We start from the raw sequence: 23,085 nt of genomic DNA, 5'->3' as shown, positions 1-23,085 counted from the left end.
GCTACGTGGTCGAAACGGAGCGAGGTGGCGCCCTACAGCGCAACCGGCGTCACCTAGTGCCTTTTGGGCCTACTGCCTCCGGAGAGGAACCACCACCACTGCAGCAAGTTCGCTGTCAGGAGCCTCGGCCTGCCAACATCGTGGAATCAACGGTCCCCCTCGGACAGCCTGTGCAACAGTCCCCTGCAGCCAGGGACCGCAGTGACGGTGTGACTCGAACACGTTACGGCCGGCCTATCGTTCCACCGCGCCGTTTGAACTTGTGAAACTTTTGACGTGTTTGGCTTCCTGAATCTCTCCCGTCTAACCTCCAATGCTTCAAGGGGGAGATGTAGAGGTCGCCACGGTTCAGCGCCGTTTGTTAGGCTGCCACCAGAGTGTGGCGCCCCCTGTGACCTGTGTATGTCTGTCTATATATGTTCGGGCCCAATAAAGAAGGGGCATTCCCTTTTCGTCCAAGCAAGTGGCTGCACGTTTCGGTCCGTCCCTGCGTGCTCGTGCCCCACGCGGCACCAACCACGCGACAGTAACAAGGGTGAGACACAGCGCCAGTGTCTCGTCCCTGTTACTTTGTGGATGCATGTGTTAGCGCTGTAACAATTTTCAAATCAAAGGGGATGGCAGAGGTGATATGAGAAAACTATACAGGCACGAAGGCCAGTGCCTCTCCCCACCACCTTCCCCCACCCGACTGCTGATTGTGTTCACTCGTTTGATTGCTTCCTGGGGGCTCCGATCGCATGTAACAAGCTGCGGCTGTGGGCATTAAAGAATGGAACTGCTATAACAACTGCAAACAGGTGTCACGGGTGGCAAGCGATATGCGAGCACCACTGAAACATCACATTGGTCGCCCCAAGAAGGGCTTTTTAAAAATTGCGAGAAGGCTGCCACAGCAGCCTGTCAGCTTGAGAAATTCAGAAGAAAAGCTGAGGAGAGATTGCCACAAGCATCTCAGCACGTACTTCTCACTGACTTGCACGAGAAAAGCTTATGTCCGCCAGCTATACATGCCTTACGCTAAGCTTGCCGACATCCTTCTCTAAGGCATCCAAGCACTCCACGTAGTGCAGCGGAAGGCTCCTCATGAAAACGAAGCCCTGGAGAGACTAAATCATGCCGGGCCTCCTGTGAGGACAACGTTGAGGCAGCCTGTCCTACCGCATCATCGCTGCCATCGTCACCGTCGCTATCCAACGCAAGCATGTTCGCGACGATCGTCTCTTCGGTTAGAAGCACTTAGTTTCCAAATCTACGGGCTCCCTTGAAGGGTCAGGCGGCACAGCGATTGGCTCAGCCGTCAGCACCACCATGTCAGTTCCGCGAAACACCGAGGTGGCCACTGCTACGGAGGCATGCTTTTGCGGCGCTTGTTTGAAAGGTGTCGGTCGTTCTAAAGAGTGGTTTTAAGGCAATCGAAAAAAACGAGCCCCGTTTTGGACTATCAACGCTTGAGAAAGGACATAAAATTTCCCACTAGAACCATGTATATCGTGCCAAAGAACTAAACAGCACGTACACCGCAGCAAGGTGCTTAAATAAATTATGGGGTTTCAGGTGCCATTACCATGATCTGATTATGAAGCACGCCATAGTTAGGGACACCGCGAATAATTTGGACCACTTGAGATTCTTTAACCTGAACCTAAACCTAAGTACATGGGTGCTTTCGCATTTCGAGGCTCATCGAAATTCGACTGCCGTGGCCGGGATTTGATCCCAGGACCTTGTGCTTAGCCGTCGAGCATTATAACCACTAAGCAACCACCGTCGGTAAGTGTTTGTCACAACAAAGCAAGCACGCTAACGACGTCGAACTTGAAGTAAGTTCATTATTTTATGCCAGTTAAGTGAGAAAGTACGGCCGTGGGCGTTTTTCAACTGTCATTTGTAGCTTCATTACTTGGAGCATGCCTTGCAAGTCACAATTGTAGAGGTTTTGGCGAAATGGCAGGCAAGTGCTTTTTTCTCCGTTAACAAAGTGCCTCGAGCATATTCTATAGTATTGCCGTTCGGGCTTGAATGTGAGAGGGCTTTACCGCTGAAGCGTAACAGAGAGCAATCAGCCGAGACTAAATAACGTGAAGACTGAACAAATATGCGCTAGTGTGCGCGAGAGAAATTCTAATTTTCAAATAATCGATGTGCGCTGCGGTGTACTCCAACCTTAGTACTGTTGTTCTCAGCATGAAAAAGCATCGGCACCAATGAGCCCGGTTCCAGCAGTCGCGTCTTGATCTTGGCGCAGGAAGAAGCACAGTGCGTACAAAGCTCCAGAACGGAGCGCTTATGAAGCTAGATTTGACACGTAACAACCACTGCACATTTGTTTTGGAGCCCAAAACGACCTAAACACCAATATAAACTAATTTACAACAGCTGGAATCAGTTCACGCATTTTTATGTAGTTGACGCTATATTGTGTGTTCTTACGGATGTCGCTGCTGGTTGTTTTTTCTTCTTGTTTTTGCATTTACATCTTACGTAGTTCGTTTAACAGACATTCGCAAGACCGACACAAACCGCGACCATCCACTTCAGCCGCCAGGTTGCGTCCCTCGGTTCTGAAGGGAAGCGGTACAACTTGATGCCGACATCCCCTTCGCTGTTGTGACAATTCTTAACGCAGCAGTATCTGTGCTTGTTCTTTTTGTTCAAACTTCTTACAGAGGAGCTGTCAAGAGGCCACCGTGAATCCATTAGAAAATTAGAAAAGCAGGTTTTCAGGCAGGCCTGAGCGCACCCGGATAATGGTGAAATGATGGTGAGGGCCTACTCGCAGGTGCTCACCGCCACTGCTTGGTGACGCGACATGTACAGGCAAACTTCATTGCAGGGTGCCCATAGCTATGCGCTTTCTTTTCACCGGTAACGGCATGCATTGCCGATGATCAGCGGGTGGATCAGCCATCTTCTGTTTCGGCAGCGAGTCAAACGAAGTTGAGAAACCGCGTGGCCGGGAACGACTTCGACACAACCAACAAAAACGAACGCGAGTGATTAAGCTGTTCGCAGAACTGCACTGAATGAGGAGCCAGCGAGCAACATGACGATGATGATAGTGATCGAAAGAAAGGAAAGACACTTGATTCTGCAACCCATGAGGGAGAACAAGATACGAGAGAAGTGGTTCTTGGGGGGGAAAAGGAGGAAAGGCCGGCACTATCATCTGCAACCCTTGTGGGAGCGCACAAGACGTTCATTTGAGGGATTGCCAGCCCTTTCATAGGCGCGAGTAGAGGCGGGCGCGAGAGAGAAAATCTGGGGGCTTTTGCTCCTTGAATGTATGATTTTGCCTATGGAGGAGGTTTCTTTAGCGAGTGTTGTAGGCGTTTGTCCCTAGGCATTCAGGCATTGCGGAGTGCGAGTTTGCTTACACTCGGACACTGGCTGCCAGCACGGTAAAATAGGTGAAGCAGCGAGCACTGAGGCCCAATTTGACGACCGCTGTGTCAGTCGCGGTGGATCATAGCTTGCGACCGTAGTAGAGCCCGGGCCGCATATGCTGAAAATCTAGAAGGCAAGAGCGCCTTAGTAAGTCTGTCCGACGTACCTTCACAGTCAAAGTTCTGACTGGTGTTGCAGAAGTCGCAGGGTGCGGTAGTGCTGAACTTAGCGCCACAAGTTGCCAGCTGGATGTAAATATATTTATTCAACTGTGCTTTTTACTAACTATAACAATGCGTCATTATTTTGCATTATTAGCGACGCCTCCAGGACACCAAAGCGGCAACAGGGACACCAAAGCTAGAACCCGGAGTGATTCACGGGTTGGAGCTCGGTGAGGCCGAAGCGTGCCAGGGGTGTATAAGATCGACTGTCCGCTATCGCGGACGGCCAATTCTTTTTCATACGCAATGAGCACCACGAAATCAGCTCTTCGTGAGATTATTATTATCAACCTTACATTTCTTGCAACGTAAATGTGCACTATGCACATCTTCACTACCATAATGGCTGTCATACAAATTTGTCTTTTTATGCCAAAAATTCTTAACATTACTTAAGTGTTATAGTTTTCTCACGGAGGAACTTCCCAACATTTTTGCAGCGTAAAGTGCCTTATACGCACAGTCTTCAATCCACGACAGCCACAGAGCTGTCTTGAGTCAGGCTCAGAGCTAATAAGCTACCCATCAGTGTTGTCCAAGGGGGCACACGGATGTTTGCACTTGCTTGTATTCAGTGAATTCTTATGTATGACGTGTATGTGCAAGTGTGCACCTCATCGTTGTCCTCCCAAGACGGGTACTCTACAGAACTACAGTGCAATTGTGTTCATAAACGTGTGTTCATTTTCACTGTTTTTAAGTTGTATGCTTGTTTCTTTTAAAAATCGAGAAGCCAAAGATGTCTGCTAAAAAAAGTCTGTGATAGGTACATGTACCTAAATTTTTTATTTTATAAAGATGCCATCACCAAACACTTTTGTTACGGCGCTTACATGTATATCTCTGGTCTCATTTCAAGTTAATACCACATAGCATGTAGTGTGCCGCATTTCCACTGCATTTATTTTCCATTTGGCCAAAGCCAACAAAATGCATAACTGATACATGGTCATAAGTCAAACCTTAGTCATTGTATAACTGCTTACACTTCTGTGTTATTCTGCAACTCATGACTCTTGCTTTTGTTGCGAGGAGAGCGAGTGGCGCATTTTTTCTCAAGGGAGAGGTGATGTGATACCCTGTGTCGGTTTCGAGTTTGATTTCGGGTGGGAGGGCGGGTGGGTGGATGGATGGATGTTATGAGCATCCCCTTGGGAACGGGGCAGTGGGTTGCGCCACCAAGCTCTTGCTATTTTACGAGGTGGCGCTGGCATCCCCGTCGAGAATGGGTGTCCAGTGTCCATTAGGCAGGGTTGTCCATTGTCACCTCTGTTGCTTACGCTGTACCTACTGGGATTAGAGGCCAAAATACAGCAAAGCAGACTCGGCTTCAACCTATCATTTTTCAAACAAGGAAAACTGAACAGTCGTTACCAGGACTGATGTATGCGGATGATATTGTATTAATGGCTGACAATACAGAAGACCTGCAGGGACTGATGGACATATGTGGTACAGAAGGAGACAGATTAGGCTTGAAGTTAAGCAAAGAAAAATCAGCAGTCATGATTTTTAATGATAACATCTGTGGCGAGCATAGGATACAGGAGGCCACGCTTGAGATAGTCAATAAGTACAAATATCTTGGGGTGTGGATAAATAATAGAATTGAGTGTTTGACAGAGTACGAAAAATATGTAACGGACTAAAGGTAACAGAAGTGCAGCGATTATGAAGAGTAGGGCACTGTGGAACTACAATAGGTACGAGGTGGTACGAGGGATGTAGAAGGGGGTAATGGTTCCGGGCCTGACTTTTGCCATTGCAGTTCTATGTATGAGAGCAGAGACCCAGGCACAGTTGGAAACTAGGCAACATGGTGTGGGTAGGCTTGCTCTGGGAGCACATGGCAAGACACCAATTCTTGGGGTGCAGGGGGATCTAGGATGGTCTTCTTTTGAGGGCAGAGAGGCTAGTAGCAACACAGCATTTGAGGGGAAATGGGGGAAATGCGGTGGGCTAGGAAGGTTTTCAGTTACTTTTACACAAGGAAATCTGACACCAGGTGGAGGAAGCGAACAAGAAAATTGTCAAGCAAATACTTGGGCAGCAGTGGAGGCACAGGTAAGGAATCACCTGTCAAGAAAAAGGTTAAGGAGACAGAGAGGGGTATGTGGAAAACAGAGATGCAAAGTAAATAAGCATTAGAGACATACAGGACGTTTAGGCATGAAATAGCCAAATAAAATATTTACGATCACTCTAAGGGAAGGTCATTGTTGTTCGAGGCCAGGACAGGTGTACTGCGGACTAAAACGTACTGAGCCAGATACCAGGAGATAGACTTGTGCTGGGAATGTGGAGAGGAGGAGGAAACGGCTGAACACTTGATACTTTCTTGCAAAGGACTTCACCCTGCAGTTGAATGTAACGGGGAACTATTCAAAGCTTGGGGTTTTAAGGACAGTGAAGGTAAAATAGACTGAACAGGTATAAATAACTAAATGGAGGCTATCTGATTGGTGGATAATATCAACGCAAAAGTAAAGGAGTAAATACATAGGTATGCATGCATATAGTACCATTCAAGGCTAGGTGGCGCGCGCCACCGCCGCCTGGTTCAAAGGGTTGAGCCTCATCCATCCATCCATCCATCCATCCGTCCGTCCGTCCGTCCGTCCGTCCGTCCATCTGTCCGTCCACCCATCCACCCGTCCACCCATCCACCCGTCCACCCATCCACCCATCCACCCGTCCACCCATCCACCCATCCACCCACCTATCCACCCATCCATCCACCCATCCATCCAGAGCAGTCACACCTCGCGTTGGATCTGCCAATTTTCGGCCCTCGTGCCGGTTCTTTTGGCCCTATCAGGATAGCTTCTTCAAGAGTGGGTGAAGCAAGTCGTCAGCATCATTTCTATACCAATCTTATCCCGATACTCGCCCGGGGTGACCCAGGAGAGTTTTGGGAAGGCTTGACCACGCTGTGCGCCGACCTAGGTCTATCCGGCCTAGCTCGAGTGCGGCCGCCCGTCGTTACCTCGTCGCCCATCTCCCGGCTGCTAACCGCCATGGAGAACACTGTCAAAGGACAGGAGGTGACCCCTGAAGAACTTCCGCACGCTTTCTTGCAGACGCCAGACCTCCGCGCTCAAGAGCAATGCCACGCAGCGTTGCGCCTTGCTGCTGCTGATGCAGCTAAATCGGCGAGATTGAAGCAGGCATGTGCTTTGCCTCCTCAGCCCCGCCACCACGCTCCACTCCCTCGCCCTCCAGCCACCCCAAAACCCCCATTGACCTCACCAAGCTCCAGCCTTGGCATTTATACACCGCCTTGCTAAGCAGTGCGCCTGCAAGACCTCCCGCCCGCATCTCGTGACACGGTGCGGATCCACCCGCTCAGCAACACCTTTAAGCTCAGTGTCGCGGAATAGGCTGGCGCTCAAGCCTCCTCCGCATCACCTCCCTCATGGTGTCCGGCACCACCTTAACCATCTATCTCTACGCCCCATTGCCGGACGATGCCCTACGGGGCATACTCTACCACGCCTTCGACGATTTCGCGGATGAAGTCATCTTTGACGATCTCCAGGCAAGCAATCCTGCACTTTCCATTGTGAGTGGCCATCATATGGGCAAGACTCCCCACATCTTGGTCACCCTCACGGACCCCAAACTACCCCAATAGATCTACGATGGAGTACACCTTCGCCTCCTTCCTTTCCACAACAAGGTGGAGGCCTGTCAAATGCTGCTCGACTGACCACCGAACCGACGTGTGCCCCAAGCCACAGCAGGACCCGGTGCTGTCGTGGCGACATTCAGCCCCCACCCCTCGAGGGCTTGCACTCCCCCCCCCCCCCCACTTGCAGCCCCCGCTGCATCGTCTGCAATGGGAATCACTCCACGCATAGCTCCAACTATAAGCACCGCTACGTGCAACGCCCTCATCCCCCGAAGCAAGCGGCACGCGGTCCTCCGCTGCCTCCACCCTCCAAGTCGACCACCGACTTCCTGACCCTCGCCCCGGCGGTGCCCAAACGCGCCTCTAAGCCCATCCAGTCGGTGTGGTCCCGCAGCCCCCCTGGTGCTCCCTCGGCGTCCTCCTCGCCGCAGGTCGTCGCACTGCAGCAAGAAAACGCCTTCCTATGACAGCAACTCATTGCACAAACCACTCAACTTGCAGTACAGAAGACCAAAATTGACTCCTTCCAAGCCCAACTGTGAGCTCTTCAAGAGAAGCTCAAGGCAGCCACCACACTAATCCTGTCTGCCCTCCTCAATCACCTCCTCCTCTGACATGGATTTTCAGACCTCCGAAGGAGGTACTAGCAAGTGCCGCAGACCCAACACACCCCTTGCATCTCTCCAATTTTCCGAAGAGGTCCAGGCAACCATCAAGATGGCTCTGGTGGACCTCGAAAAACGGCTGGAGAGCCGTTTCAACTCGTTCTACCAGCTTCTCATGGCACAACAAGGATCTCTCAATGCCATGCGCACGGACCTCGCTGCCTTCCCCCCGCCACGTCCTTCCAATCTTTTCAAGCGACAGTCGATAGCCTTCAAACTTCCATGCTCGCAACCATCCGAGCCAAGTCACCCCTCCACGCTCGCACCACCTCATCCTCTGCCGCCCGACCCTCGCAAGCACCGGCCGAGGCGGCACCTTTCTCTTCCACTATTAATCATGGCTGACCGCTCCGTCGTCACCGTTCGGCAGTGGAACTGCCGTGGTTTTCGCCCCAAGCATAACCACCTCCTTCTACACCTTCAACAACTGGACCCCTCGGACTCTCCCGACGTCATCGCACTACACAAGACTCGCCACCATTTCCCTCTCGGGTTACGTCGACCACGACCTAGTGGCTCATCACCCTCTGCCCCATCCCGTCACGGCCATCCTCACTTGGCAGACGCTCACGGACAATCGAGCCGATCTACCCTTCCTTACGGTCCACCTCAGCGATGTGAAGACCCCTCTCTTTTTATTCTCAATGTTTACATCCTCCCCAGGCGTCACCAAAGACTTGTCGCTCATTGCTCTGCTCCGTGCCGCTGCAGCGAGAGCAGCCAAATCCCCCCTCCTCATTCTTTGCGACTTCAATGTCAGGCATCCGGACTGGGGTTACTCCAAGGCTGATGGCCCCGGCACGAGGCTGTGGCAGCTTGCACACAACCTCCACCTCTCCCTGCTCACCGACGCCACGCAACCCACGTGCATCGGCCACAGTACATGCCCCGACACCACTCCGGACCTCAGCTTTCGCTGCTACGTGCACGACGCGCACTGGTCTAATACGCATCAGTCCCTGGGCAGCGACCATTACGTCCTCGCCATTTAAGTCCGTACTTCCCCGTGCAAGCCGCGCGCCTGAACACGACATCGAGTACCTTTCGATGTGGACTGACCAGCTACTGGCGAACCTCGACGGGGTCACATTACAATGCGTTGTCCGGCCCTACTCAGGCGACCCTCCGTTGCTGATAGCAGACCTGGATGTCAAATATCTCCTTCAGCTGCCACCCCCTGGCACCTCTTCTCCCCCTCTTGCGTCCTACTACGGGGCCTCCAACCCCGAACTGGACACTGATATCCCAAAAGCTGAACTCTACACGGCACTACAGAAGCTCCGCACCACCTCCACCCCCGGTCCAGATCGCATTCCCAACAAACTTCTCCAAAATCTTGACGCCCCTTCGGTCATTGCCCTCACTTTGTTCCTCAGAGTGCTGGCATTCCGGCAACCTCCCCCAGTCGTGGAAACACGCTCGCGTGGGTTTCATTCCCAAGGCAGGCAAGAAACTCGCAAACAAGAATCTCTGGCCCATCTCACTCACTTCGTGCGTCGGCAAGCTCATGGAGCACATCGTTCTAGCTAGCTTGCAAACGTACTCACCACCTCCTTCCCCAGACCACAATTGGTTTTCGCCCCCACCTCTCCACTCAAGACGTTCTCTTCAAACTCTACTACGACCTTCTCGATCCACCCACCTTCTCGGACACTAAGGCTCTCCTTAGCCTTGACCTTCACAAGGCGTTCGACCACGTCTCCCATTTGGATATTCTTACCGAATTCGCCACCATCAACCCGGTTCTCGCACTTACTAGTAGTACATTCGCTCCTTCCTCACAGCCCACATGGCCGAACTAATCGTAGGAGATCTCTTGTCTCCCACTTATGCGCTTGGATCTCGTGGTACCTCTCAGGGTGCCGTCTTGTCGCCTTTCCTTTTCAATCACGCCCTTCGCTCACTTCCTGACAAGCTCGGCTGTATCCTCGATCTCAAACACACCCTGTACATGGAAGGCGTAACTCTTTGGGTCACGTCTGGCTCCGACGGGCACATTGAGCAGACATTGCAACACGCAACTGACATCGTCACGAGACATGTGAACGTGGCTGGTCTCGCTTGCTCGGCAGCCAAATCGGCCCTCCTCTTCATGCGGCCCCCAGACCGGCGTCGCCACAAGATGCCTCACCCCACCATCACGATTCACGCCAGTTCCACTCCCGTTCCCGTCATCTCACAACTCCGCATGCTCGGGCTGATACTACAGTCCAACCGCCATAATGCCCACACCATCTATCAGCTCTCACTTTCGGTTCAGTAAACTGTGCGCATGGTCGCTCGTGTCTGAGCGTGGCGCATGGGCATGCGGGAACACAATCTCCTCTGCCTAGTTGACGCTTCCGTTGTTTCCCGTCTGATGTACGGCCTTCCTTATAGTCGCCTTCTCAAATCAGAATGCGACAAGGTCGACATCCTCATCCACCGGGCATACAAGACTGCCCATGGCCTGAGAGTCCACATCCATGGCCTGAGACTGCTCCGCCTGAGAGACCACAGCACACTCGACGAACTGATGGAAGCTCACCGCACTGCTCAGGTGCAACGCCTTCATCGTTCGCCGACCTGTCACTATATCCTCTCTTCCATCGGTCAAGACACCTCTCACCCGCCAGACCTGGTCTCACTACCGCATGCTCTTCGGGCAGCCTTCTCCATCAAGCTGCTACCTAATAATATGCTCGCGGGACACCACAACGCCCATCGCCAAGCCCATGCGGCCATGCTTCACGCCAAGTACGCCGACCACCTGTCCGTCGCCTACGTGGATGCGGCCTGATATGTCTCGCCCGGGGATGCCTTTGCAGTCGTCTCTGTCTTGCCCTCCTCGGCGCCCTCGCGGCCGACAATCACGGCTGCCACCATTCGAATGCCCTACGTCATCAAGGCTGAATCGACCGCTGGGCAGCTGTCTTCACATTCTAATAAAACATACTCCATCATTTCCCTAGCTTTACTGCAGCAAGCACATGCTTCTTCATTCTTGTATCTCGCTTTATAGGTGAGTATTCTCACCTATAAAGGCGAGGTCCCGTGTCCAGCCGCCCTGTCGAAGCTACTACAGAAGGCCTCTCCTTGCTGGTTAGATGCACCCTCCTGGAGCAGTGTTTGTAAAAAATCCAATCTATCGTGGCGATGAAAAAAACGACCCGTGCCTTATACAACACCAGTCACAACCTTGCCCTTCAGACACAGCGATCCCCAAATGGGGGTGTCCACGCCCACTGACTCACTGTGCGGGCAGCCAGCAGCGGAGCGTAAATAAACTCGACTGCACTCCGCAATGCCGGCATGTCTAGGGGACAAGCGCATACAACACGCGCTAAGAGACCTCCGTAGTGCCTAGGCAGACTCATATATTCAAGGAGCAAAAGCCCCGAGATTTTCTCTCTCACACCCGCTCTTACTCGCGCCTGCGTACAAACGGCTGGCGATCCCTCAAATGAATAGGTCTCGTCATAGTCTCGTGCGGGAGCACGGCTCAGCGCAATCTGCTTGAAGAGAAGATGGCGCGGTCCATTTGTGTTTCAAAGGGTAGGGCAGCGTAGAGCTATGGGCACAGCCCATTTGTGCTCAGAGGGGTGGAAGGGTGACGGGAGAGAGCCCCTCGGAGATGGCTGGAAAATGAGCGCGTGGCAGCTATTTGACCAGCGGCCCATTGTGCGGCGGCTCAAATTTCTCGTTTTCTTAATTTCTTTTCAAGAATTTCGCATTTCACTACCTTTCGGTCTGGACACCGAGCAGCCAGACTTCATCGTTATAACCGATAATGTAGCATCAGGGCATTGTAGTAAGCGGGCTATTGCACGATGGAAAACATGCAAAAGTCGACGGTGGAGCAGCTTCTCATTGTTATAACCGATATATTGTTAAAACCCGTATCATTATAAGTGGGTTCAACTTTATTTTCGTTTTCAACATGTCCTCGAATACCTTGCACATTCTGTATATGTCTTTGTGACAAACGAAATGCTGCTGCCAATCCAAAGACCCCCCCCCCTCCCCACTTTTCATGCACTACAACAGCTTTTTCTACAAGTAATTCTATGGTACAACCATTAAAATTAGGTGGAAGAAGTTTTATGATTTTCAGAACAAAAACAGACCAAAGCAATCTTGATCACCTTTCACCAGTGACAGATGAATCTTAAATTTAGTAAAGCAAGGGCCCTACTGAGTCAATAAAGAGGAGGTCACACAAGGACACCAATAGTCAAGGGTCAATAGCCGACCAATAACATTAAAAGAAAAGAAACCAAGACATTTTGGCTAGTAACGGAGGCCTTGCTCAATGTATGGGTGATGAGGGAAAAGTAACAGGAACTTTAGTCACGATAGTTTGGCCATGCACCTGGCGAAGATTAATCAAATCAAGAGTTCGAAGGAAACTCGTCTGGTCGGGATTGCTCATAGACAAGGGTAAAAAGGCCACCGACCAATAACACTAAAAAAGAAAAAAAAGAAAGAAACCAACACATTTTGGCTCCCATACGAGGGCCTTGTTCACTTCATTGGTGTCCTTGTTCAAGGACACCAATGCAGAGACAAGGCTGGGAAAAGGTGCACATGATGCTGCTGGATTTTTCGCTGTGCACCAAAAGGAAGTGCTTACAAACATTTTATAATAATAATAATAATAATAATAATAATAATAATAATAATACAGTCGAACCCGGTTATACCGAACTTGCAATAAAATGACTACCATATTTACTCATATAATGATCGCACTTTTTTTGTAAAAAAAAATTGACGCAAATTTAGGGCAGGGGTGCAATCATTAAGTGGGCTAATTCATCCCGCATTTGCTGCGGGATGACAAGCAGGTGGTTGCCGCTGTCAGTGCGGAGCAGCAAAACAAAAATGGCGGCCGGCAGAGCAAGCCGAACGCGCTGAACGCAATTATTTTTCTTCTCATGAGTACATTACGCGCATTGAAACAGTTTCTTCCATATCAGTAATGAATAATCTCGTTGATATTGACAAGTCTGCGACAATAACGTAGCCATGTCCTCTTTGAGGGGACAGAAACAGAGATGGGCACGCTTAGCTGCCAGTGACAAACACATGGCAGGCATCCTGCAGAAACTGCAGAAACTGCATTTGTCTTCATTGCTATCCTAATATGGCATGTTTCCGCTAAGGGTGGGCGAATATCTTAGGTGCGTTACAAGCGTTGGCGTATGAATAGGGTACACTTCTAACGTAGCAGTGTAAACGTGGTCACTATCGTTGCCGCTCGCTATTTGTTGCGTGCCCACGAATGCAGACCAGACAGTGTTGCCAGGTTGGACAAGGTGGAGTAGCCCAAAGCTAGAGAAACTGTAGCCCAAATGTAGCCAAACACAAAAAAGAGCAAAACAAATTTGTAGCCAAATATAGCCATTGTTGTTTTCAGTTTTATCTGTACGTACATTTTAGCATTCGACTACGGTAACCGCTTTTTGTACAACCCGTTGTGAAAAAATGTCCGTGATGCCGTGACGGTCGACCCTTGACATCTACAGCAGCTAAACATCTTGCAGGGGCAGCGCAATATGACGAAAACAGAAGGCAGAAACACACAGGACAGCGCTGATCTCACAATAACTTCATTCGAATGCATAGACAAACTTATGTACACAACTCATAGCCACGTGCTCTCCCATCAATGGCGTCATTAACAGTGCACAGGCAAAAAACGCAAAACCCTGTAATCTAATGTTACACTATGAGGCGGCTTAAAAATTCAAATTCAGTCATGCAAATTTAACGATGGCGTGCTTACACAACGCGACCCTTTTTTCCTGATATAGTAGACCTCCATAATCTCCCTCGTGGTCTCCCTTGATGTCGAATGGAAGCACGAACAAAAAACTTGCAGGACGCTTGGAGGACAACTGGTCAGAAAGTGTTGTGGGACGTTGATGGAAATTAACTGATCATGAGTTGTGGCGATAGAAACAGACACGCTGTTCGGGATTGAAGTAGGGATTATAATTTAAAATTGGCAAAGTATATCTCAAAGGCCAGTAAGTGGCGAGGCCTGGCGATGAAATCTTGGTACTTCGAATGTAGTCGATGCGATTACTGTAAGTCGGCTGTTATTTAGTACAACATAATTATTGCTTAAAATTGCAGTTGCTATAGTATTATACACTTGCGCTTTATTCTATGCTTCGGAAATCAAAGGCGCACGCATGGCTACGGCAACACGCTGAACTGCATATCACGCTTAAAATCGTCGTTTCGTTTTCAATCTGATTGGTTTCGCCTTGACTGTTTAAATACCAAAGCAGTTGGGCAGGAAATAATGGAAACACGTAGCTATTACCGCAAAAGTACTTAAGACTTCGGAAAACATGAATCGCGGGAACGTCGAATTGTTAGACAAACTACTTTGTCAGACTTACGGCTGCACTTGTCGTCTGCCTCCCACTAATGCCGGCGTATAATCACTATCGCGCTCACCTACCACCGCTGTCAACAAGCTGCCAGTGAAAGACTACATCCTCACTGCAGATAAAAAAATTCTGATAAAAAATGTTCCACGGCGTTTTCCGCGTTACCACTTCATGATTACACACTCTGACTAGCAAACTTTCCATTGCATTAAAAAATAGGAACCATGCAAGTTGGTTCTCAGCTCTTTAATATTCCCATTTCAGAGTAGAATGCCATAGCATTCAAAGATCCCTGACTGCTTCTCACCCTTCCTGGCAACTGCAGTGTATGCAACCATAATGTTTACCTGCAAACGCTGGAGGCGAACAATATGCATGAAGGCGAGCTTCCTGGTTCTTTTATTTTTTCATTCCACTCGCATGGCAGGCACCGCCGATGCTGCGGAGGCGAGTGCCATCTGTATGATGTTGCATGGAGACGCGCGGGGCGCGCCGCTCCTACTTGGCAGTAACCGCTTGTCCTCGTTTTTAACGGATTCGACAAGGACCAGTCCTCAGACACGGCTCGGCTCCTCTAGAACATCATCCGAACATTTTGGCCAACTTCTGCTGTGATCGGACCAACGTACTGTGAGTTTCTGTGCTTTTGTCACGGACCTGGCAGGGCGCTCAGCTAGCCCTAACGGCTAGGGGAGTAGGCCTGCCGTCAAGTACGCCAACGGCCCGCACTCCTTCAGCAGCAATGGCCCCGAAATTCGTCACCGACACTGATGGATGGACCACTCGAGTATCAAAACGTTCCCAAGGTACGCAGCACGTTGCAACGCTCATTTTGCGTCCGCCAACTGGCCTTTTCCTACCTCAGTGGAGCCCACGAACGCTTCACGACGCGCTAAGCGTCTCAGCAGCTCTGACTGCTGCAGAGGCTCGCGCCGCTACAGTAGACATCAAAAAAGAAAAGAACTTGGCTATAATAACCAGTGATGACCCCTCGGCGACAGAAAAGCTCCAGCGCATTAATGAAACCACTCTTAATGGCAAAACTTACCCTGTCCACATCTATATCGCTTCACCCCATAACTCGTGCAGAGGTGTGATTCACAACGTGGAAATGAACACCCCAACCGAAGAATTGATGCGTGAACTCCGAGCCCCAAATTATGAGATTATTGCGGCTCGTATGATGGGTAGAACAGCCACTGCAATCATAACCTTCAAGGGCTCACATGTACCTCGCCAGGTCATCTTCGGCGGAGGTGTATACCGCTGCGTCCCTCACCGACCCAAGGCGCAATTTTGCACAACATGCTTTGCTATAGGACACCGATCAGACGTTTGTCGCGACAATGGAAAACAAAGGTGCAGAACATGTGGAAAGTCTGTTGGAGATCCTGTAGGGGATCATGACTGCAAACCAGGCTGCCCTAATTGTGGCAAGGACCACAAGGCAGATGACCCAACTTGTGAAGTGCGACGAGCCGCTGATAAAGCGGTCAGAGAAGCGGCCTACCTGAAGCGTTTGAAACAACGAAAGGACGACAAGCAAATGAAAACAGTCACCATCGCAAGCCGAAGCCCAAGCCCAAAACGCAACTCCGACAACACATCGAGAGACAGAAGTAGCTCCAGAAGCCGTCAACAGTCCAGGGGCCGCAGCCGCTCCAGAGGCAGGAGCCGATCCAAGGGCCGCAGCCGATCTAGGGGACGCGGCCATTCCAGGGGCCGGGACCACTTCGGGGACCAAAGCCAGTCCGGCAGCAGTGGCCAGTCCGGGAGCGGCGGCCAGTCCGGGGACTGCAACCGGTTCGGAGGTGGCAGCCAGTCTCCGGATCACAACCATTCCCGAGGTCAACAAGACGAGCAACCCGCAAACCAGCGAAACGTGAGTCAGTCACCCGGCACCTCCCCTTTCCCCCCCATTACCAATGCATCTCAAGTTCAAACACGAGCTCAAAAAGTAGCCAAAGATTATAAGAACGCTCTACTTCAAACCCGCAGACCTAATGAAATGTCAACACTATCGTCACAATCACTAGAGCCTACCGAAGGCATGGACATGCAAGCAGAGGCACACGCACCTGAAGTTACACCATTGGGTGATATAGAGCAACCCTTAGCTCAGGAAGCAGAACCAGCGTCATTGCAACCGGCAATGAAAAAGGCAAGATACCACACAACAGCCCTACAACACCTTGAAGCAGATTTTAAGCAACTAAGGGACGAAATGAAAGAAATGCAAACCAGTCTAGAGGCCAAGATAGCTCAACAGGTTGCTGCTCAAGTTAAGGAGGCGCTAAAAACATACACTCAACAAATAATGAGCCAAATGCGCTCCCTGTTCAACGAGCTCCTCAGGAGCCAGGCAGAGGCGATGGTCTCTACACAAGTGCAGGCTGCGATGGCCGCATTACCGCGCCAGGAAGAGCGCGAACGACCCAGAGCACGTCGATCTACCAGCGTAACACGACCCACTCCTTACCCTACAGCGGGCGCTCCGCAAAATCATCAGTAGAACAATGGCGACTAATCTGGTGGTATGGCAGTGGAACTGTAGAGGGATTGCTCGAAAACGGGGCCTTCTCACGCAGTACATTGCCGCTCAAGATCGTCGACCCGACATTCTCCTACTCCAGGAAACTAACCAAACACCTCATCTTGCAGGCTATACGACATATAGCCATAATTCTGCACTGGCCATTCTTATTCGTAAAGATATAGCGGCAAATGTTGTCCACAGCACGGAACAGAGCCTCACTGTACGTGTCTTTCCAACTAAAATTGTCAAGAGCAAGGCACAGCCCCACTTATTCATCACAAATGTTTATAGCCCGCCAAAACAGAAAGTAGACTTCTTCAAGGAGGTTGCGAATCTGCGGCCAACGAAGTATTTTGATCATCTAATAGCAGGCGACTTCAACGCGCCACACACTTCATGGGGATACACAAAAAACTCCTCCAAAGGATCCGCACTACTATACCATATGCAACAGGCCCAGCTAACTCTCCTTAACGAGACCGACTCCCCGACGCGGCACGGAAACTCCGTAGAAAGAGATACCACGCCTGATCTCGCCTTCATTAAAGGACGACTGTCAGCGCAATGGGTTAACACGCACGATACTTTAACGAGTGACCATACTGTCATACAGATGTTTCTGCAAATCAAAGGATTCCCAAAACGCCAGCGCAAGCATCGCCTGACGGATTGGAATGAGTTCAGAAAGACACCTGTAGGAGACTTCCAAAACATGCACTTGAAAGATTGGGTAGAGATGGTCAGGCAACGAATCCAGTCACACACGAAGGAAATAATAGAGAAGTGGGAGCAACCAAGCACGGACAGGCATCTTCTTCATCTCTGGGAGGCACGACATGCCCTCATTAAGAGATGGAAAAGAAATAAGCTCAATCGAAAACTGCGCTCACGCATCAACACGCTCAACGAGCAGATCGTCCACTACACTGAACATCTCACTCGTGAGCAGTGGTACGATACGTGCAACAAGCTCAATGACACATTGAATATGAGCTCCACGTGGAATCTCATCCGATCACTCATTGACCCAACCCAGACAAAGACGGAAACGTCCCATAAGCTCCGAAAGCTGCTCGAAACATTTGAGCATACCGATGACCTATTCAACGAGCTTATAACAACACACATTGCGGATCCAGCGCAACCACAGTATGCCGACTACAAAAGCGCAGAGCCAGAAAATGAGGGTCTCACCGGCCCAATCACATTAGCGGAACTACAGCGTGCCTTAGCAGAAGCAAAGCCGAATAAAGTGCCAGGACCAGACCAAATTACGACAACACAGCTCCGCAACCTTACAGAAGCCGATCATGCATTCCTACTTCAGGAAATTAACAATGTGTGGGACACGGGCAGCTTGCCAGAAGAGTGGAAGACAGCCAGCATCATTTTCATTCCGAAGCCTGGCAAGCCCCAAGCCATAGCGAATCTGCGTCCAATATCGCTAACATCATGCGTCGGCAAGCTAATGGAGCGCATCGTGCTTAACAGACTTCTAATTCACCTTGAGCAATCACAACACCTACCCCATAATTTGATTGGATACAGACATCACTTATCTACTCAAGACGTTCTACTGCAGCTACACGAAGAAATCACGAAGGAAACAAGCAGCGCTCAACTTAAAGCTATTCTTGCCATAGACCTCAAGAAAGCTTTTGACTACGTTAACCACGATGCTATGCTGCAAGAGCTCGAAGCTACGGGCTGCGGAACCAAGCTTTATAACTATATTAGGGACTTCTTACGGAGTCGCACGTACACGCTACGAGTAGGCGACATCACCTCACAACAGTATCCCCATCCGCAGAGAGGTATCCCGCAGGGTTCCGTGATCTCTCCCACTCTCTTTAATCTTGCCATGTGCGTAGTCCATAGAGCGCTACGAGACATCCCCGACATCAAATATTCGATCTACGCAGATGATATCACCATCTGGATCAACACGGGTTCGCCAGGGCATATCCAAGAAACTCTCCAACAGGCTATGAACAGGGTGCATGAGGCTGCTCAAACTATTGGCCTTAGATGTGCGCCGGAAAAATCTGAATTGCTACTGGTCCATCACAAAAGATGGAGACCGCCCACCATACAAATTGTAAACGAAGGCGTGCCCATTTCCCAACCAAAATGTATTAAGGTACTCGGTCTCCACATCCAGAAAGATGGAGGTCCCGCTGCGACGGTGCATCACCTGCTCAGACAAGGAGAACAGGTGCTGCACATGATGCGTAGGGTCTCCAACCGAGCAAATGGAGTGAAAGAGGCGGATATGCTTCAACTAAGAAACGCACTAATTATGTCGCGCCTGCGCTATCACCTGCCCTATACCAATCTCCGCAAGCAAGATATCAATCGCCTTGATGCGCTCATCAGGAAGGCGACAAAGCTGGCCATCGGCATCCCGTTTAGTGCCAGCACTAAGCTCCTACTTGACATCGGTTGCCATAACACGGTGGCGGAACTAGTCAGCATTCATCGTCGTCGCCAAGAACTGCGTTTGCAGCGCACGTGTCAAGGTACGCACATCCTCCACAGCATCGGCCATCATCCAGAAGCTGCGCCCCTTCTGAACACGCGCCCACTACCCCCGAAACAACGCGAACTTCTAACCATAGCTCCACTGCCACGCCACATGAATCCAGAACGAGGCAAGGAAAGGCGACGACAGCGAGTGGCCTACTTCAAGAGGTACACGGCAAGACACCCTGACGGCATATACTTGTACGCTGATGCTAGCGTTGGTGCACGGGGCTCCGCTATAGCAGTCGTGAATAACGACCTCCAAACTGTGCATACGGAGGTACTCTCGGAGACAGATCCGACCTTAGCGGAACTGACAGCCATCGCAACTGCGATCAAACACATGCCCCCTAGTAACTCAGCCTACCCAAGAATCATATTTACCGACTCCATGGCGGCTTGCAGGAAATTGTTGCACAATGATCTCCCTGCCCACACTTCGACATTTATTCAAGAGCACCTTCAGGGTCCTCTAGAAATAATCTGGATACCTGGTCATGACGGACTGCCGGGAAATGAAAGAGCTAATCAGCTCGCCTGCGAGACTTTGAACCAGGCACCCTGCATTCCGCGACCAGCCCAGACGAAAAGGTGGGCTCCCCTGCTTCTGCGGCCATATCAAGAGGCAAGACGCAAGTTCCCCAAACTCAGCAAAGTGCTCACCCGTGAACAGGGTGTACTGATTCGTCAGGCCCAGACTGAAACACTCCCTACACCAGCGCGAATGCACCTCCTCCGCGGCCTCTTACCTGAAGATCCCCCACCCTGTCGATACTGTGGTGAACACCCGAACACATCCCATATCCTCTGGTCCTGTGGACCACCCCCACCTCCCCTTCCTGCCCCCACAAATCTTTCCCCTAAACCCCATGCCGGGTGGCTGACAGAAGCAGCCAGCGCCGACGACCAACGGTACCTTGCGGCGTTTATCAGTGCTGCACTGAAGAATGCCGCAAGCGAGGCTCTGGACTGAGGGCCTTTCCACGTTACCACCGAACATGAAAATAAAGTTTTTTCTCTCTCTCTCGTTTTTAACGCGAGAGCGTTAAGGAGCTCGTGTCGCAGAAAAGCCGGTGTCGTCGGAGACGGTGTCGGTGGCCGTGAGCGATAAATCCCAGCAGGCACTTCATGAATAAGAAACAACTTGCAAGATGGGCTGGGTGGGAATCGAACCAGGGTCGCCGGAGTGTGAGACGGAGACGCTACCACTCAGCCACGAGTTCACTGCTTCAAAGTGGTACAAAAGCGCCTCTAGTGAATGCGGTGTTGCCTTAGAAACGAGCTGTTTCTAACCCCCGTATGCAGAAATGCAACTTAAGTTGAAGCCCATGCTTGACTTGATCCGAGTGACGCCTATCGGGAACGCGCCGAAGGAAAACCAGTGAGCGTCTCTGGGCACGTTAACGCCAGGCGTCATCTAAATCAAGTCAAGCATGTGCTTCGACTTAAGTTGCATTTCTGCATACGGGGGTAAGGCTCAGGCGTGCGTCGCTTGCTCAGACGCACATTTCGTTGCCGCGCCGAACGCGGCGTTGCTCGACGCTCACCGCGTCCGATGCGGGGCGCGTAGACGCTGCGCCGTAGCCCATTGTCTTACACCCCTTGGCGGGTCGACGGGAACGCTGTCGCGTTCCACTCTTGAAGGCGAAGCTTAAGCGTCCTCCAATTTTTTTTTCCTGTGTCCCATGTCCGGATTCGCGCTGCACCACTCAGTCTCATGGAAAACCAACTAGCCCAAACCATCGCCCCCCTAAGATGCCGAACAGCAGCTAGAAAAGGGGTTTGTGTTCGAGGTTCTGTGGAACAAACATTTGTTTTCTCGCATAATCAAATTACAATTCGACGCTACCATGTCTATAGAGTGAGTGTAAGTCGTATTTTACAAATTTTCTGCCATGTTTTACTTTGAGAAGATCAGTTACTTCAGTAATGCACATGCGCCAGCCGAAGGGCCAACGTGGTTCGGGATAATTTTTTCACACGGCAATGGCGTCGAAGCCGGATTTTCTACGACACGGGGCCCTTAACGCCTGTCGCATTAAAGTTCATTTCACACGCAAAGGAAAATGGCAGTAAGAAGCTTACCGTGGGAAACGCGGACTAGGTCAGAAACTGTGCCTAGCGCGATACTTCAACCAGACACCTTCGCCTTGGACACCTGGGGCGTGTCATTTACCCAGGCTTCCCTTCTTTCACGTCGGCGCCACGATGGCACAACCATATTGCTCTCTGTTTCTCAGCATAGCCATGTTAGTACAGTGCACTGTGAAACACCCTCCACTCCCAGGCTCATCCTGATGCCCGGTGATTGGGTGTCAGGATAAGACGAATATGAGACAACATTGCTGGAGTAAATGTTAGCACGGTGAAGCGCGGTGTAAATTTAAGTTCGTCAAGGATAAAATCATCGACTCAAAGAATGATGCACTGAGGGGGAGGGGGCGGGGGGCATATTGCGCACATACGCACAGCCACGCTGCTGGTTCAGCCAGCTAAAACATAGCCTTTAAGTTTTGTTTCTACTCTATGAGAGTCACCTCTGGAGCGTGGATTAAGGTGCCACTCATAGGCTAAACAAAGCCAAGTCGCAGATTTTCAGTAGCCCAAATATAGCCACGTAGTCAACTCACCCAAGTCTACGCCAAAAATTTTTTTCTGTAGCCCAATTTGGCTATATATAGCCAAACCTGGCAACACTGAGACCAGAAGAATTGAAACGCGCCCTTTATGTTGTTGCCCAAAACCATTGTGAAGCCTAATAATAAAGCCGAGGCAAGTTTGGTTGCAGCTTTCTTTTTTTTTCATAGAAGTGCGGAATGTAATGAAATGGGGCATCTGCTTAAGAATGTCTTCAAAAGTCGTTCGCATAGCATTCGACAGATGGTAAGCGCGATCATCATTAGCTAGACTTGGCACATGACATATCACTGTGATAAGTTCAAGGTGTGATCATTACACGGGAAAGAAAAAAAAATCGAATTTTCACGACAAAATTTAGGGGAGTAATCATTACGCGAGTGCGATCATTATGCGAGTAAATACTGTATCAGTTCGATATAGAGCATAATTCAATAAAACTTGCTAAATAATTGGATGTCATAAAAGCACATACCATTTATGAAATCACTTTATTGATGAAACTAGCTTAGTTTCACCTGAAATAATCCTGCATTTTCTCCTGCTTGGGCAATTTCGCTGCCTGCGATGCACACACTTCTCCACGTTGTCTAAGGAGTCGGAGCAGCTGAGGCCACAACCTTCCGCATTTGTGCAGAAGCACCGGATTAGTGCGGGTGCACCAATCATTTCGGAGAATGTGGGCAAAGGACCATTGTTGCTTTCGTTATTGTGCCCACTTTCACTTGTGCTCGGTACAATGTCGGCAATGTAGTCTTCGTTTTCGTGCTCTCCTGTGGTTGCGACACCATCATTTGCACTCACAACCTTGTCCACCGTTGACTCCTCAACAGCTTCCAGAAATTCTGACAGCTGGCTCCAAGTTTCGACAACACCGGCAACAGCTTCGTCGCATTCATCAGAATTTACAGTAATCACAGAGCACGCGGAAGCCGGCACGGCTGAAGCAATTTCGGATGAACTACTCGTACACAGCCGTGCATACGCGTCGGGCGCCACAGGTCGTGAGTTTGGCCGCTGTAACCCTAGTCTCCCCCTTATTCGTCAAGATTGTGCTGAGTGCTCCTTGGAATCTTGCACGCTGCGGGGACATCCGACT

At 50.5% G+C, this 23,085-nt stretch overlaps 1 protein-coding gene across 4 annotated transcripts in view; it reads right to left on the bottom strand.

Moving 5' to 3' along the window:
• nudE (Nuclear distribution protein nudE) overlaps positions 1-23,085 on the bottom strand; it is a 284,398-nt gene that overhangs the window by 22,150 nt on the left and 239,163 nt on the right. The window lies entirely within an intron of this gene.

This window comes from Dermacentor albipictus, chromosome 8, assembly GCF_038994185.2.
Source record: "Dermacentor albipictus isolate Rhodes 1998 colony chromosome 8, USDA_Dalb.pri_finalv2, whole genome shotgun sequence".
Lineage (NCBI taxonomy): Eukaryota > Metazoa > Arthropoda > Arachnida > Ixodida > Ixodidae > Dermacentor > Dermacentor albipictus.
This window is presented reverse-complemented; position numbering and strand designations above follow the sequence as displayed.